At 35.2% G+C, this 18,886-nt stretch overlaps 1 pseudogene; it reads left to right on the top strand.

The window, feature by feature from the left end:
- The first annotated feature begins 1,999 nt into the window (after window positions 1-1,999).
- Window positions 2,000-16,918, top strand: LOC141489464 (E3 ubiquitin-protein ligase RNF126-like; annotated as a pseudogene).
- Window positions 16,919-18,886: the final 1,968 nt, after the last annotated feature.

Below are 18,886 nucleotides of genomic sequence, written 5' to 3'. Positions count from 1 at the left end.
TCATCATCATTTCTATACATAACCTACAAATCCCAGAAGCAAAAGATGGAAAGAGAAATTCCATTTAAAGTACTTACAGATTACATAAAATAATTGGAAGTCTACATCAGAAGATAAACACAGAAACTATATGCACACAATTACAAAATAAAGTCAACTCTAAAAAACTAGAACAATATCAGTTGTCCCAGGAGTAGAATTAGTACAATAACAATGGAAATTCTACAGAAACAAAATTGTTTATTCAATGCAATGCAAATCAGATTACCAACAAATTATTTTATGGAGCTAGAAAATTAGTAACAAATTCATGTGGAGTACCAAAACGTCAAAAATGTCCCTTACTATGAAACAAAGCAGTGGATTAGTGAACAGTAGCAAGTGACTATATTAACCTATTGTTTGATTAACCTAAATGTTTTTGTTTCTGATATACAAATTTATTATTAGACAAAAACTTCCAGGAAAATGGAAACCAGTCATACAGCAACATCTCAAACCTTATAACAAGAAATACTCAAAATGGGTTCAGGCTTTGGATTTAAAGGGTAAAGCCATCAGCCAATTAGGAGAACAAAGAATAGCTTATCTGTCAGGGAGGGGAGGAATTTATGACCAGATAAGACATAGAACACATTATAAAATAGAAACTGGATAATCTGGATTATAAAAAAGTTTTTACACAAAATAAAAACCATTGCAAACAAGATTAGAAGGAATGCAGATAATTGGGAAATAATTTTCACAGGGAATTTTTCTGATAAAGGACACATTTCTAAAATAATAGAGAACTGAGTCCAATATATAAGAATACAAGTCATTTTCCAATTGATAAATGGTCACAGAATATGAACAGGAAATTTTCAGGTGAAGAAATTAAAGCTATCTATAGTCATATGAAAAAATGTTCTAAATCACCAGATTAGAGAAATGAAAATTAAAGCAATTCTGAGGTACCACCTCACATTCATCAGATTGACTAAGGAGACAAAAAGGAAAATGATCAATGTTGGAGAGGATGTGTACTGTTGGTGGAGTTGCAAAATGATCTAGACATTTTGGAGAAAACAATTGAAATCATACTCAAAGAACACTAAAACTTTAATCTAGCAATACCACAATAATCCCCAAGAGATCATAAAAAGGAGAAAAATGCACATTTGCAAAAATATTTGTGACAGTTCTTTTTCTATTGACAAAAAAATGAAAGATGAGTGAGGGAAATGGCTGAACAAATTGTGATACATGAATGTGATGGAGTACTATTTTTCTGTAAGAAAGCATAGGCAGACTGATGTCAGAAAATCCTGAAAATACTTACATAATCTACTGCTGAATAAAGTGAGCAGAACTAGAAGAACATTGTACATTTTAACAGAAGCATTGTTGGGCAATGGACTGTGATAGAGAGCTCCTCCCAGTAATTCAATGAGCAAAGACATTCTAAAAAACTAGTGATGTAATACACCATTCACATCCAGGGAGGTGGTAGGGTGGGAGGGAGAGGAACTATGAATGCTATTTTCATTTTACATTTAATTGGAAAAATAAAAAAATAAAATAAAATCACAAAAATAAATCACAAAGAGCTGGAAGTAATGTCGTTTACCAGATACAAAATAGAAGTTACCAAATGCAAAAAACAGTTCATTTTCATAGTTGAAAAATAAAATCAAAATCTTTGCATTAAGCAAAGAAAATGCAACCAATGTATTGATTTGGTAGTAGTGTGGTTGACTGAAGAAAATAGAAAGAAGATAATATGTCAAGGTCTCTTACAATAGCTCAGGCAATAGATGATGAGTTGTTGAAATAGAACAGTTACTATATAGGCAAAGTTATAAAGATGTTGTGGAATTGTGATTGACAATCCTGGCAGCATATTGGATATAAGGAGTGTGTGAGAAAGTAGATTCAGGTTTGTAAGGTTATAAACCTGGTTGACCATAAGTAAGGGGTTATTTCAACCAACATAATCTCTAGAATTAAAATTTACAAGATGGGTAAGTTAAAAAAAGGAGCAACTAATCCAATTATTTATTAATAAGTAGGAACAAATAGGAGACAAACACATGTCTAAAATAATTCTGAAGTGAAAGGAATACATAGTCGAAATGAAAATACTGGTAAATGTAATAACAACAGATGAACCAGGAAAATATTTAGGAAATCTGCACTCTATAAAATGAAATGGAAAAAGTAATTCTTGAAGTCAGTTAGACAGCTAATGATTTCTTACAGTTTGTTAAAAAAAAAAAAAAGGATTTATTTTGGGCCAAGCATTTCTTTGGGTAAAGGGCTTATGGCTTAGGTTTCCATTTGGAAGTGAGCAAAGTATTGACAATGGTCCTGAGAAATGAAGAAGGGTGTTAAGTATTAAATAATATTTATATCTGTTGACTATTAATGAAAATGATACACTACATATGAAAATGATACACTACATATGAAAATGATAATAGGAGTTTCCTAGAGAATCTTACTCCAAAGATCTTTTGAAATTCATTTTGCAGTTGATTCTTACTTACTAAAAATATTGCAAAAAATAATGTTGCCAGGTTATCTTTTAAAATTGAATGCTTTTAGTCTGATTTCTTAAAATTGTACATATGTAGTATAAAAGGAATGTCTTGATTTCAGAAATGATGGTCAATATTCAAGGTTAGCTATTTAAGCTACTCCAATGCCCTATTAGTTGAAGAGTCATAAATAAATACATAACTCTGGAGGGAAATATTGATTACTGGGAAAATACATATACAAATTAGAAAGTATATTTGGAAGATTTTTAATAAAATAAATAGTAGTGCTTGAACATATTGACTATAGAGTGTGATGTTTCATGAAGAGGTAAACTGCAAGTTACCATTTCACCTAATCTATGACTTTTTAAGTTCTTATTTTGTACAAATAATGTTTTTTATACATAAATAAAATATTCATGTTTAAGAGTAAACATAATTCCCCCCAAAAAATATAGACCTGCATGAGTGATAAAATAAAGGGGAGAGAAAAAAATTAAAATAATAATAATAATAATTGTAAGTATGGCCAGGTAGTATAGTGGACAAAGTACCGGCCCTAGAACCAGGAGCACCCAAGCTCAAATCCAGCCCCAGACACCCAACAATCACTCAGCTGTGTGACCTCGTGCAAGCCACGCCAACCCGATTGCCCTGCAAAAACCAAAAAAAAAGACCCAAAATAAAATGATAATGATAATAATAATAATAATAATAATAATAATAACAATAAGGATGGCTGGGTGGCAGAGAGAGCACTGGCCCTTGAGCCAGGAGCACCCAGGTCCAAATCCGGCTTCAGAAACCCCCAAATCACTCAGCTGTGTGGCCCCAGGCAGACCACCCAGCCCCATTTGCCCTGAAATCCCTCCCCCAAAATAATAATAATAAAAAAATGTGTTTCAGTCTGTGTTCCAACATTGCCAGCTCTGTCATGGGTGGATCACATTCTTTATGATAAGTCCATCAGAAAAGTTACTTCCATATTTTTCCACTGTTCCCATTGCTGATCGCAACTCCCTCCATTTGTACTTCTCTACTACCATGTACTATATTTTCTCTCTCCTTTCACTCTGTCTCTGCTGTAGGGTAGCTGAGTGGTGCAGCAGACAGATCCCCAGCCCTGGGGCCAAGAGGCCCTGAGCCCACATAGCACCCCTTAGGGACAGGCCATCCAATCCCAGCCCCTTTCAAGAAGTAAAAAAGAAAATGTGTTATATCTGACCACTCTCCACTCATGGATCATCCTCCATCACTCACATCCCCCCCCTCCACCCCCCTTCTCTCCTTCTTACTCCAGATGTCTATACCCCATTAAGTATATATACATACATATATATATATATATATATATATATATATATATATAGTCTCCTCTCCTAGCCACCTCCGATGAGAGAAAAGATTCCCTCATTCCCCCTTGCCTTCCCCTCTTCCACATCATTGCAATAGCTCATTGAAATAAAGAAAAATCTTATTATATGAAATATCTTAGCCTATTCCTCCTCTCCTTTTTCTTTCTCCCATTACATTTCCCTTTTATCTATTGACTCCATTTTTACACCACAATATATTGTCAAATGCAGTTTTCTCCTGTGCTTCATCTATAAAAGTTCCTTCTACCTGCTCTATTAAATGAGAAGGTTCATATGAGCATCATTAGTATCATTTTTCTGTACAGGAATGCATGTAGTTCATCATCATTAAGTCCATCATATTTTCCCCTTCTCCTCCACTCTCTATGCTTTACCTGAATCCTGTATTTGAAGATCAAACCTTCTGTTCAGCTCTGGCCATTCCAACATGAACATTTGAAATTCCCCTGATTCTCTGAAAGTCCATCTTTTTCCCTGGAAGAGGACATTGAATTTTGCTGGGTAGTTGATTCTCAGTTGCATTCTAAGCTCTTTTGCTTTCCAAAATATTATATTCCAAGCCCTACAAGCCCTTAATGTAGTTGCTGCTAAGTCCTGTGTGATCCTGACTGCAGCTCCACCATATTTGAATTGTGTCTTTCTGGCTGCTTGTAATATTTTCTCCTTAACTTGGGAGTTCTGGAACTTGGCTATATTATTCCTGGGGTTGTTTTTTTTTTTGGATTTCTTTCTGAGGGAGATTGGTGGATTCTCTCCATTTCTATTTTCCCTCTGCTTCTAGGATGTCAGGGCAATTTTCCTGTAGTAGTTCTTTGAAAAATGATGTCAAGGCTTTTTTCCTGGTCATGATTTTCAGCTATTCCAATAATTTTTAATTTATCTTTCCTAATCTGCTTTCCATGTCTGTTGCTTTTTCAATGAGATGTTTTACATTTTCTTCTAATTTTTCATTCTTTTGGTTTTGAAGTATTGTTTCCTGATTTCTCATAAAATCAGCAACCTCCCTCAATTCCATTCTTTTGTCTGAAGGATTTGTTTTCCTCAGAGATCTTTCTTATCTCTTTTTCCATCTGGCCAGTTCTGCTTTTTAAAGCATTCTTCTCCTCAATAACATTTTGAACTGTTTTATCTATTTGACCCATGCTGGTTTTTAACATGCTATTTTCTTCAGCATTTTTTTTGGATCTCCTTGACTAAGCTGCTGATTTCATTTTGATTTTTTTCTTGAATCTCTCTCATTTATTTTCCTAATTTTTCTTCTATCTCCCTCACTTGATTTTCAAAGTCTTTTTTGAGCTCTATCATAGCCTGAGCCCAATTTCTGTTTTTCTTGGAGTCTTTAGATGCATGAGCTTGTACTTCCTCATCTTCATATTGAGTGTTTTAATCCTTCTTGGGATCATAAGCAAAGTATTTCTCAATTGTGTCCCTCTTTTTCCCTCTGCTTACTCATTTCTCCAGCCTATGCCTGGTTTTGGGGGTGCTTCCTGAGCTTTTGTGTATGAGTGGGACACCCCCAAAAGGATCACAGTGTGTGTGTGAGACTCTGTCTTCCCTCTTGGTCTGTGAATGAGCATAAATGCACCCCTCTGCCAGGGGGCTGAAGTGGGGAGGGCCCTGCTATTCTATGGGGGGTCCTAGACTGTGATCAGGATCTGAATGTGGTCAGAACTCCAGAGTCCTGTTTCCAGGACAGAGGACAGAGCTCAGCAGTCTCTCTCCACTCCCCTCCTTAGGCTCAGCACTCATGCCCTGGGGGCTCCTGCTTACCAGCTTCTGCTTCTGGTTTCTGGATCTGGGGTGCTGTGACCATGCTGCTCACTATGTGACCTGAGGGCTGGGCTTCACTTGCTTGCTCTGGCAGAGGTCCCCCGTTGATCCGCCAAGTTGTGCTTGGTGCTCCCCAGGGTGTAAGTCAGGAAACTGCCTTCCCTGCTGTGAACCACAGCTCTCATAAGTTTCTTCCCTCTGGTGAGCTATCCTTCCATCCCTGTGGAGCAGAGCCTTTCTGTTCTTTGCCAGGTTACCTTGGGTTGGAGAATTACCTCACTGGATCCCTCTGTCTATTCTGTCTCTCGAAAATGTAGTTAGAGTCCTTAGTTTATAAGTTTTTATCAAGAGCACCTAAGAGACAGTCCTCCCCTGTCACCATCTCAGCTCCGCCCCTCTAGTCTATGTTTTAAATGCTAATTTTTTGTCTCCTTTACCAGACTTGATTCATTTTTCATGATTGTCTTTCATAGCTCATTTCTTTCTTCCTGATTTTTCCTTTGACATTCTTATTTGATTTTCAAAATATTTTTATGTTCTTCTGTAGCTAGGGACCAACTCATTTTTTTTCTTGAAGACTTTGTATGTGAGAACTTTGACTTAGTTCTCTACTTCTGAGTGTATGCTTTAATCTTTCTTGTCACCAAAGCAATTTTCATGTATCAGAATGTTTTGTTTGTTTGTTTATTCATTTTCCCAGTCTGTTACTGGATTTTAACTATATTAATGTAGGACTCTGCTTCCAAGGTGGAAGGCACATTTTCTCAAGCTTTAGGGATATTTTACAACTGTTTGCAAAGATATTTCTAATGATTTATGAATTTACCGTTTTTCCAAGGTGGTATGAGCTAAGGAGAGATGTTACTCATTCTCCTGGCTTGTGCTTTGTTTGGTGAATGAACCCAGCACTTTTTTTCTGCTTCGGAAGTGAGGAAAGTGTTCCTGTTCCTTTGAATCCACAAACTTTGGTCTAGTAGTGTTCCTTCTGGATCTGGGAATACAACAAAGGACTGTAACTCAGATCTGGTTATGAGCAAAGTAGGTGAGCTCTTCCTTAGTAGTAGCAAAGAGACTCCTTTAATCTCCTTCTTGACCCCCTTACCATCTATAGGCTAAAATCTCTGGAAACCACCATTGATTCAGTCACACTGAGACTGGCTCCTCTTTCACTGGAACCTCTGTGTTGGCATGGACTTCACTACACTGAATTCATCCCTCAGTCTGCTGCACAGACTTTCCTTCTGAATTGTTTTGAGTTGGAAAACTAGTTCACTTCATCTTCTTGTGCTCTAGAATTTGTGTAAAGTCATTATTTATAGATATTTGAGGCATGGGGGGGTGCTCAGGGGAGTTTCTGACTTAACATATTAGCTCTATCTCTCAATTCAACTTTTAAGGACTTTTTTCTTAAGTGAATTTTTGTGCTTTTCCCATTCATCTAAATCTGCTTTTTAAGGTATTCTTCTCATCTTTGACTTTTTTAATATTTCTTTTATCCATTTTATCTAACCACTTTTAAGGTACTATTTTCTTCAATATTTTTGTCTCATTTGCTAAGCTATTGACTTGTTTTTTACTTTTCTTGAATCACTGTCATTTTTTTACCCAACTTTTCCTCTACCTCTCCTACTTGATTTCCAAACTCCTTTTCAAACCCTTTTATGGCCTAAGAATCATTCATGTTTTTCTTTGAGGTTTTGTATATATAGGAGATCTGACTTTATGTTCTTCTGAGTTGTATTTTGATCTTTGTCACCATAGTAAATTTCTACATTTAGGATGTTTTTTCCATTGATTTTTCATTCTTCCTTTTACTTAACTTTTAATTCTGTTAAGTAAACTTTGCTTTCAGTGTGGAGGACTCACTTGTAGGGTTCTGTGCATTTGTTTCCTGAGATATGACCAATAGCCTAAAAATTTTAAGTTCTTCCAGAGTGGTGTGATCTAAGGAGAGAGAGGTATGTTTAATACTCTCCGGTCCTCTTCTCTGCTTGGTGAGTGACTACAAACACTGGACCTGCATAGAGGATCCCAGCTCCCCTTATGCCCCTTACCATGGGACTGTCATCCCAGACTGTGACACAAATCTGTCTGCAGGCAAGACAATAGAGTCCTGCCTCAGTGCTAGCAAAAAGACTCTGTAATCACCTTTATTCAGTTTTTTGACATCCTTATTGTCACTGGGCTGTGAGCTCTGGAAGACGCCTCTATAGGTGCTTATTCAGTGGCTCCCAAGGACTGTCCCTGGTATCCCAAGGCTGATACTATGTTGATGTGCTTCCCTTTGTCCTGATGTGACAAACATTTCCTGTGGACCTGCTAAGTTTTCTTTGGTGTCTGTGAGCTGAGAAGTCTGGAAGCCACCACTGCTTCCAATGATTCAGTGGCCTGAGGTCTCTACTCCTGATGACTCAGCATTGACATGATCTACATTGAACTGAGCTCCTATCTCACCCTGCTAACTCAGATTTGTCTGCTGATCTTCTGAGTTGTCTTGAACTGGAAAATTGTATCATTCCATCTTTTTGAGAGTTCTACTGTTATAATATGTTTAGAACCATTTTTAAAGGTGTTAGCAGTGACTATGGAAAACTCAGGAAGTCCCTGCATTAACTCAGACATCTAAGATCCACCTTCAGTAATTACAATTCTTTTTTTTCATCTTTATAGAATTTTTTCTTTTACATGTAGAGATAATTTACATTTCTGATAATTTTTCTCCCTTTCTCTCTTCCCTTTCACCTGCCAAAGACAGAAAGCAATTTGATACATGTTATTGTATAATCATGTTTAATAAATTTCCATATTATTTACATTGTGAAAGAAAGAAACAAAAAAGGAAGAAAAGAAGAAAATATAAAAGAAGTTTTAAAATGCTTGAAAGCAGTGGTAGAATCAAGATGATGAAGGAGAGGTAGGGACATACCTGATTGTTCCATTAAATGTCTGCAAATACTGTTAAATAATGACTCAAAAAATTTTCTACAACAAGATGGAATAAAACAATTTCTCAGTCCAAGACAATTTTGAAGGTCGGCAGGAAACTCTGCTGCACCAGAGTGAGAGAGGAACATGGCACAGGCCATATCACCCCACCTTATACAGGTCACTGGAAATCTAGTAGCAGTGGCAAACTACTGAATCAATAGCAGTTATGGCATCTCAGCCCAGAGATGCCAAAGACAACTTATTGGATTGTCAGGGAAAGTCTATACTATGAGGGTGAACAGTTAGTACAGTCCAACCACTGAATCAGCAGAAGTTGTTTCCAGAACTCTCAGTCCATAGATGGTAAAGGAGATTATGGGATCTTGTTGCTAGCACTGAAGCAGAACTCTGTTGCTTTGCTCATACTTGGATTGGGTATGCCCTTGCAGGGAAAGGATAGGTAGAAGTACACTAGAACTTAGGGTTAGGAGAACAGGAACCTTCCCCACATTCCCAGAGGGTAAAATAAAGTGTTTGTGGTCACTTATAGAACAAGGCACAGGTCAGGAAAGGAGTAAACATGTCTCCTTATATCATACCACCATGGAAGAACTGAAAATTTGCCTGTCCCTAGAAGTATCTCTGCAAAGAAATGCAGAAAAGCCACAGAAGCCATGGAACAGTCAACTCCACCCAGGAAAGAAACCCCTGCTTTAACAAAAAAGCCAAATCATAAAAAGTCAAATCATAAATGGGAAAACGAGAAAATAAAAAAACGATCATAATAGGAAGTTCTTATGATAACAAGGAAGATCAAAATACACTCAAAAGAAGATAACAAAATCTCAAAGAAAAATATGAATTAGTCTCAGACCATGGAAAATTTGAAAAAGGACTTTGAAAATCAAGTCCTACCAAAGAGCTAATGTAAAAATTGTGAAGAGAAATGAGAGTGATACAAGAAAATCATGTAAAAATAAGTCAGCAGCTTAGAAAAGGAGATGCAGAGTACATTGAATCAAGTAATACCTTAAAAACCAACCTAGACCAAGAGGTAAAAGATATACAGAATGCCAGTGAGGAGAACTAAGCCTTAAGAAACCAAATATTGAAAAAAACTTTCATAACATGAAATTGGAAAAATAAAATGAAATATCAATTTAAAAAGTCAAATTGAATTGACCAAATGGAAAAAGATGAAAATTCAATGAAGAAAAATCTCCATAAAAAAGTAGAATTGGGGGGGGGGGGCGGTTAGATGGCACAGTGGATAAAACACTGGCCTTGTAGTCAGGAGTACCTGGCTTCAAATCCAGCCTCAGACACTTAATAATTACCTAGCTGTGTGACCTTGGGCAAGCCACTTAACCCCGTTTGCCTTGTAAAAACCTTAAAAAAAGTAGAATTGGTCCAATAGAAAAAGAGATCCAAAAGCTTACTGAAGAAAAGAATTCATTATAAATTAAAGCTGAGAGGCATCTAGGTGGCAAAGTGGATAGAACACCAGTCCTGGAGGACCTCAGTTCAAAACTAACCTCAGAAACTTATTAATTACCTAGCTATGTGACCTTGGTTACTTACCCACCCCACTGCCTTGCAAAAAATAAAAGAAAACAAAAATTAGAGCTGAGTTAATGGAAACTAATGATTTGTGAGAAATCAGGAAACAATAACAAACATAAAAGAATAAAAAAAGAAGACAATTTTCAGCTATCCAATAAGAAAATCAACCATACCCTGAAAATAGATGTAAGAGCTTAGACATCATCTTTCAAGAAATGATTAAGCAAAACTGCCCTGACATTCTAGAACCGGATGGCAAAATTAAAAAAAAAATAATCCCCTGAACATCTCCTGAAAAAAAGATCCCAAAATGAAAATTATTATAACTTTCTTATTATCAGGGTATTTGGAAAGACTATAGATAGATAGATGACCCAGGTGTGATGTGAATAAAAAGGGATGATATCTAAAAAAATAAAATAAAAGGGAGAGAAAAATGTACTGGGGAAAATAAAATGGAGTGGTAGGATGGGGCAAATTATCTCACATAAAAGAGGCAATAAAAATTTTTACATTGGGCAGAGTTGAGAGGGACAGAGTGAACTTCACTTTCATCAAAATTGTCTCACAGAGGGAATAACATATAAAATCAATTATGTGAAAAAACTTAACTTACCCTACAGGAAAGTAGGAGGGGGAAGCGGATATGAGAAAGGTGGATGAGGTTCAAGGAAATCATAGTAGACTGAAGAGAATTCTTATCAGAAGCAAAATATTTCAGGAAGGACAGAATGAAAGAAGAGAAAGAATAGAACAAAAGAGTGTGCAGGAATAGGTTGGACAGAAATACATTTAGGAATTGTAACTCTTAAAAACTTTTGAAGCAATTTTCTGTGGTAAAGTCACATTTTTCAGAACACTGAGTAAAATTTATAGAAATAAGAGACATTCCTCAATTGATAAATGACCAAAAGATATGAATAGGTTTCAACTATAGAATTAATAAAATAATAAGTTAACTCACTATGGATAGGAGAAATGCAAATTAAAACAATTCTGAGGAGTTATCTCATACCTATTAGATTGGGTAAGAAAACAGAAAAGACGAATGACAAATGTTGGAGGGTATATAGGGAAAACAAGTCATTAGTACACTATTGGTGGAGTTGTAAACTGAATTAAATATTCTAAACATCAGTTTGGAACAATGCTCAAGATCGAGTGCATACCTTTTGACCCAATAATCACTACTAGATCTGTATTCCAGAAGAGGTGAAAAACAAGGAGGAAAAGGAAATACACACACACACACACACACACACACACACACACAGACACACAGAGCCAGCGGAGAGTGAGAGTGCAGCTCTTTCCTGGTGTCAAGGAACTGGAAATTGAGGGAGGTTCATTTGTTGAGGAATGATTGAGCCAATTGTGGCATGTGATTTTGATGAAATGCAGTTTTACTATATGAAATAAATGAGATTTTCTCAGAAAAGCTGGAAAAAGTTACATAAGCTGATGAAAAGTGAAATGTATTGAAAACAAAGTAACAGTAATAATGTTGGATGATCAGCTGTGAAAGACTAAGCTTTTCTCAGCAATACTGTGATCCAAGACATTTCCAAAGGGCTTATGATAAAGAATGCTCTCCATCTCCAGAGAGTGAGAGAGAATTGAAGGTGTTTAAATAGAGATTTGAGCTATGTTTTTCCTTATTTTCTAGAGGTTACTATTTCGGGGGTGCAAGGATCTCTATGCTTTCTTTCACATGACTATTATAGAAATGTTTCTCCTGACTATACTTTTAAGAACTACAATAGCTTACTTTTTCAATGAGAGGGTTAGGACAGAAAGAAGGGAGAGAATCTGGAGCACAAAGATTTTTTTATTTGTTTTTTTAAGAAAGATTTTATTTATTTTGAGTTTTACATTTTTCCTGTATTCTTGTTTCCTTCCCCCACCCGCAACAGAAGGCAGTCTGTTAGTCTCTACATTGTTTCCATGGTATATATTGATTTAAGTTGAATGTGGTAAGAGAGAAATCATATCCTTCAGGGAAAAAAATGTATAAGAGATAGCAAAATTACATAATGAGATAATGTTGTTGATTTTTAAATTAAAGGTAATAAGTAGGGGCTGCTAGGTGGCACAGTGCATAGAGCACTGGCCCTGGAGTCAGGAGTACCTGAATTCAAATCTGGCCTCAGACACTTAATAATTACCTAGCTGTGTGGCCTTGGGCAAGCCACTTAACCCCATTTGTCTTGCAAAAGCCTAAAAAAAAAAGTAATAGGCTTTGGTCTTTGTTCAAACTCCACAATTCTTTCTCTGGATACAGATGGTGTTCTCCATAACAGATAGCCCAAAATTGTCCCTGATTGTTGCACTGATGGAATGAGCAAGTCCATCAAGGTTGATCATCACCCTCTTATTGCTGTTAGGGCAACACAATGTTTTTTCTGGTTCTGGTCATCTAGCCCAGCATCAGTTCATGCAAATCTTTCTAGGCTTCCCTGAATTCCCATCCTTCCTGATTTCTAATAGAACAGTAGTGTTCCATGACATACATATACCACAGTTTGTTAAGCCATTACCCAATTGAAGGACATTTACTTAATTTCCAATTCTTTGCCACCACTAACAGGGCTGCTATGAATATTTTTGTATAAGTGAAGTAGAATAGTAATTTAAAAATTAGCTTTTCTGGGTCCATTTTCCAGTTCCATAGTTATACTTAAGAGGTATTTCACTTTTTTTCCTTTTTTAGTCTTTTGGTTTTGCTACATGAAATCTTTGTACCTCACAGAGTCACTCACTAAATTTGTAAAATTCTAGTTTTCAGGGTTTGATTTTCTTCAGTTAGATGTTTAGGTTTCCTTTTCTAGTTGGTAAATTTTATTTATAGTTTGTCATTTTTCCTATTAAAATTATTATTTTTCTATTAAATTTTCATAATTCTATTTAAAGGCTCATTTCTTCCTATCTTCTTTTTTTTGAATCATTTTTTGATCTCTTACAAGAGGTCTTTTGGGACTGAGATCAGTTCATCAACTCTTTAGAAGTTTCATATGTAAGTATTTTGTTACTGTTTTCCTCCTCTAAGATTGCATTTTTAAAACCCCTCTCAGAATAGTTGCTGTCAATGGTAAATTCTTTTTTGTTTGTTTATTTGGAGGGTCATTTTGCTAGTTGACTCTATTACTCTGTTATAGGGTCTATTGTTCCAAGTCATTTTTGCTGGGTTCTGGACTTTTATTTCTTTGCTTTCCACTAGGGTAGTTCTGGTGTTCCTAATGTTCTCTCTGATCCAGCACAGTAGAGCACCACATCAGCTTCCTAGGTTTTGCCCTGTGAGCAGAGGCTGGGATCCTCAATGATGGTGGAGGTATGCTGAGACCTTAGCTATGCCGTGGCTTAAACCCTCTTGCTGGCTCCCATCTCTCCCGCTTATTCTGGGCTATACTCTCCTTTTACCTATGCAGTTGACCTTTCCTGAAGTTCCTCCAAGATATCTTGCTGAAAAATTGTTTCACTAATTTTTGGTTGGTGCTTTTATTTTAGGATTTATATAGAGGTTTCATTGAATGTTGTTTTGAGTAAAGCTTTAGGAGTTTCCAAGATTTGCACTACCATCCTTGCTCCACTTTGTAAATGTCCTTCACGCAATTATAAAGCATTTCTAGATAAGTCTTTTTGGTTGTAAGACTTGACACAAAATAGACCTTACCCAAATAACATACTCTTTAAAACAAAGAACAAGCCAAATATTATTCCATGAGATAAGTGATATTAAAACAATGTCAAAAGACTTGTGAAACTCTAGAAATATAAGATATATAAAAACTAAATTATTTGGAAATATGCATTTGTAATATATACATATATATTTCTCTGTTCAAATAATATAATGCATGTTCTCTGATCCTTTATATTAGCACTTAGTAAATCTTATGTGATTATGAAAGTGGTTTCTAGATATTTTTAATTCATTATGTGATCTTGCAGTTTATAGATAGATAGACAGACAGACAGGTATGCTTCACAACTCTAAATTACAGGGAGTTTTCATTTTAAAATTTCTCTTAACAGGCATCAAGAGATGTGTTGTACTTTTACTTTTTCCTACTCCCTAAGATGTCTAACAATTTTCTTTCATCATTTCTTCAAATTGGATATTCAGGCTTTATTTTCAGAGATAGATTTAAAATAGTTCAATTGTTCTTAAATTAACTTTTCTCAAGCTGTTTCCAAATAATGGAGTTTGGATATATCTTAAATTTTTGCTAAATTTTCCTCAGTCTTTTGACTTTGTTTTAATATTGCTTGTCTAATGGAATCAGTAAATTGTGTTTGGTTTCTTCTGTTTCTCAGAGTGTGTTATTTGGGTGAGTTATTTTGTACCTTTTGTGCCAAGTTGTTTATCCAAATATTCCCTCCTTTTATATCTCATGTCTTTCTTAGTTCTTTTCTTCTTTCTTTCATTTCATTTATTATAGCATTTAAACTTTGCATATAATTTCTCCAAGCATTGCTAATTGATCTTTCAGCCAAACTGTATTTTTCATGGCCATTTGGTTTTGTAGTTATTCTCTTTTCCTTTTTTATATCTTGGGCATCTCTGACCTTTTAATAGCTTTTATTAATTTATTGTTTTCATTTAGCCATTAAGCTAGCAATCAACTTTGGGCATTATTTCTCTGATGGTCTGTCTGGGAGCTCATTTTTGCTACTCATTATTATTTTTCATCTTTATTTTTATTTTAAAATATTTCCAAGTATAATAAATGATAGCTTTCAACAATCATTTTTCTAAATAATTTTGAGTTTTTCCTATTTCTCCTCTCCATTCCCTTCTGCCTCCCTCCCAAATGAAAACAATCCAATTTAGGTCCTACATATATAATCATGTTAAACATAAATAATCTGGGAGATTTTAAAGATTCATATGACATAGTGGAACTTCTGGGACACTCCTGAAGACAATTTTAAGGTGACTAGGCTGGGAATCTGGAGATGGATAAAAACATCCTGAATTGAACTTCTATTCTGAGATACCATTTACTTAAGAATCTAGATATGAATGATATACTGTATGCCTCTAACTGCTGACCTGAGAGAAGGATTGAGTAGATGATATCATCATTTCTGGTTGTCTCTCTTCTGTAGGTCAAGGTCATAGCTCTTAGTTCTAAGAATATACTATTCTCTGCAGACATTGACCTGAGACTGAATGAAATACATTATTTCAGTTAAAATATGTATATGAAACATATGTTGGAAAGATGGTTCTTGGACAAGGAATGAGAGAGTCTAAGTATTTATAATATATATTTCTTTTATGAGAAAGCAGAAAGAGCAAGCAGTAATAATTGCACACAATAAAAGACCAACATTTATAGGAAAACAATAATATAATAAAAATAAAATTATTACTTTTTAGAAGGCAAGAAATGTCTCAATGCCAATTGGGGGTCTTTCTTTCACTATCTATCTCTGAAAACAAACAAAAAACAAACAAACAAACAAAAGAGGCAGCTACATGGCACAGTGGATAGAGCCCTGGAGTCAGGAGGACCTGAGTTAAATCCAGACTCAGATACTTAATACTTACCCAGATGTGTGACCTTAGGCAAGTCAGTTAACCCCATCACTTTGAAAAAACAAACAAACAAACAAACTTTATCTGTCCCTGTATAAATCAGAGTATTAATTCATTATTACAAAAATAAAAATTGGAAAAAAATCTAAAAATATGAAAAACATTTGGTATGAAATTAAAATAATGCTGTCATTACCTACTTAAACTAGTTAATTTTGTGGTTAAGTTAGAAAATTAATAATTAGGAGAAAAAGGACATAGATTTAGTAATCACTTTGTTTTAGAAGTATAACCAATGTAAATCAAATTCCTTCAATGGAACCAATTTTTTAAATGCCTTGTAGGCAAGATTAGGGAGGGATATTGAAAAGGCAGAGACTTCTCCACAGCCCCAATGGTAATTCTTCCATTTTGGTTCACCAGAGATCTCACAATTGCCAGAATATACCTGCCAAAGGTGTTAATCTGGTTTTATTGAAGAGTTTATGAAAGAGACCAGAAATTCTGAAAATAGTTCAAACTCTGCTACAGCTTTCACATATCAGAACAGACAATAATTGCAGAAGGTGGATCAGCATTTATTCACCCTGCCACAGTTTGCCAGTTTGCATCAGTGAGTTTTGATAACAGTTTTGAAATTCCCACATTTGTCTCTGGTGTGCAGAGGACATCAGGGAACTCAGAGAACAGATAGGAGGGAGAACTCCACTAGGGTTCATCTCAATGCATGGGGTGCTGCAGGCAGGCATGAAGGCATCCCAACATTAGAAGCAATTATTCAAAAATTGGTCAATAGAATTATTGAACCTGGGACAATATCATTTGGTACCTAGAGCCCTTTTGTAGTCCAATCCAGTGGATTTAAGAGTAGGGTGCTAATGGTCTGGATGAGATCATTATTCAACAGTTTAATCAGATGGAAAATGCCAGTCCCCCCCACCACCACCAACAGACATAGAGGAAATTCAAGTCTTTCTCATCATACATCAGAGAAGGAACACACAGATTCTGGGTTAGAATGTCCTGTATGCAAAGATGACTACACATTTGGTGGAAATATTCCACAGTTACTTTGCAATAATTTATTCCAAGATGACTGTTTCATTAACATACAATATATGAACTGTCCGCTATTTTCAGCTGTACTCTCACCAATCATTCTGTCTGTCTTTATAACCTTGCCTTCCCATGCTCAACAATGGAAAGGACATTTATAAATTTAAGTTATTACTGCTATTAAATAAAGTGATGTTTTACTTTGGAAAAAAGTCTTGAGGAAACATGATATGTTATACAAGGGGAGAAGTATTTTCAACAAGAGCAATATCTATAGAATCTAAATTCATTTGTAAATATCTTACAGATAATGTTGGAAAATCAGAAACAATAAAAGAGGTGAAGGGAATAGAATTATGAATGCTTAGTGAGTGACTTGAAAAATTTTTAAGCATGTATCTGGAAAAACATCATGTAGATATAAGTTAAGAAATATCTTTAAATATTATTATCTTTAGCATTGAAAACAGTGTAATTGCAGCATTAGAACTGTGCCATAATTCCACTAAATCTTTTAAAGAATTTAGAAGTATCATAAAAAAACTAAGATAAGACAATTAGATTAGCACAAGTTTAAATAAAGGAGATATGGAGGAGAGAGATACTAAAGCTAAGACCTTATCAACAGTTTTTCAAATGATTGAAAGAACATAATAAATGAGTGCCATGACAAGTTTTCACTCTATACATTATGAATGCATTATTAATAATCTAATTATATGTCATATGCCTGACGAAAGCATTGAAAAGATTTAAGATAAATTTTGCAAGTGATATTCCACATAATAGACATCTTTATCATTACAAAATGGAATTAAAAATGTAGGTGACATATGATAGCATTTTCTATAGTTTTTTGATTGTAAGCAAACTTTTGACTTGAGTCTCTCTTGTAGAGAAGCACAGTATCCAAGTCAAAGGATTCCTCATGGATTATGAAATCTTCCTAATGTTGCTGTTTATAGGTAACATTGTTCAGATTACAGTAGATGCTAAAATATAGGAAAACCTCATAAGTGAGATGTAAAGTCAATAACACTCTAAAGTATCTACAGTCAAAACTAAAACAAATAGTTAACTAATTTCTTATGACTTCTCTTGCAACACGATTTCTTAAATTTATCCATGGTGTTGCGATCACATTGTCACCATTACACTTCAGGCAAACATCAGATTTCCCCTGTAATCATGATGTCTGCCCTTCATTCTCAAAGAAGATCATGACATCAGGGGAACTGATGCCATGACAAGTACATTTGAAAGAAGGGTGCTGTGTTAAGTCACCAGCCTCACTTTCTCCTCCAAGGCCATCTGAGTCCAGAACAACTGGAGATGGCCCTGGTTGCAAGGCAATCAACATTAAATGACTTGTTCAAGGTCACAGAACTAGTAATTGTCAAGTATCTGAGACTGAATTCGAGCCCCCATACTCCTGATTCTAAAGACCTGTGCACCACTGGATTGGACTGTGATAAAAGTTTGGAAAATTTTCCTCCAAGTCTTTCTCCTCACCCTCACATATTTCACAAATCTACCAAAATTATTTTCTAAACTTTTAGTACAAAGTATGACTCGTAGTGTCAAGTAAAAAAACTACGTTGGTATTTAAATTCCTTCACAATGTCATCAACATTCCTTTGCTTCTTTAATATAGTATTTCTTTTTCTTTTTTATGCTTGATAAAACTGATCATTTTTTTAAAATTAAATTATTTATTTACTTATTTTCTAACTACATCCAATGGCAGTTTTCAACAATCCTTTTTGCAGGGTTTTGAGTTTGTATAGTTTTCCCTCCCTTTCTTCTCTTCCTCATCTCCCTGACAGAAAGCAACTTAATTTAAGCTAAACATGTACAACCATGCTAAACACAGATCAGTATTAGCCATGCTGTGAAAGAAGAATCAAATCCAAATGGAAGGAAAAAACCAGAGTGGAAAAAAAGACAATATAATATGCAATTTTTAAAAGTTGAAGATCCTATGCTTTGATCTGCATAAAAATTCCACAGTTCTTTCTCTGGATACAGATTATGTTTTCAGTAACAAGTCTTTCAGATTTTTCCTTGATTATTATACTGCTGAAATATGCAAGTTCATTATAGTTGATAATCATCCAGCATTGCTATCA

Source organism: Macrotis lagotis, chromosome 5 (assembly GCF_037893015.1).
Source record: "Macrotis lagotis isolate mMagLag1 chromosome 5, bilby.v1.9.chrom.fasta, whole genome shotgun sequence".
NCBI classification, from domain to species: Eukaryota; Metazoa; Chordata; class Mammalia; order Peramelemorphia; family Peramelidae; genus Macrotis; species Macrotis lagotis.
The sequence above is the reverse complement of the archived record's forward strand: the minus strand, read 5'-3'. Positions and strand labels throughout refer to the sequence as shown.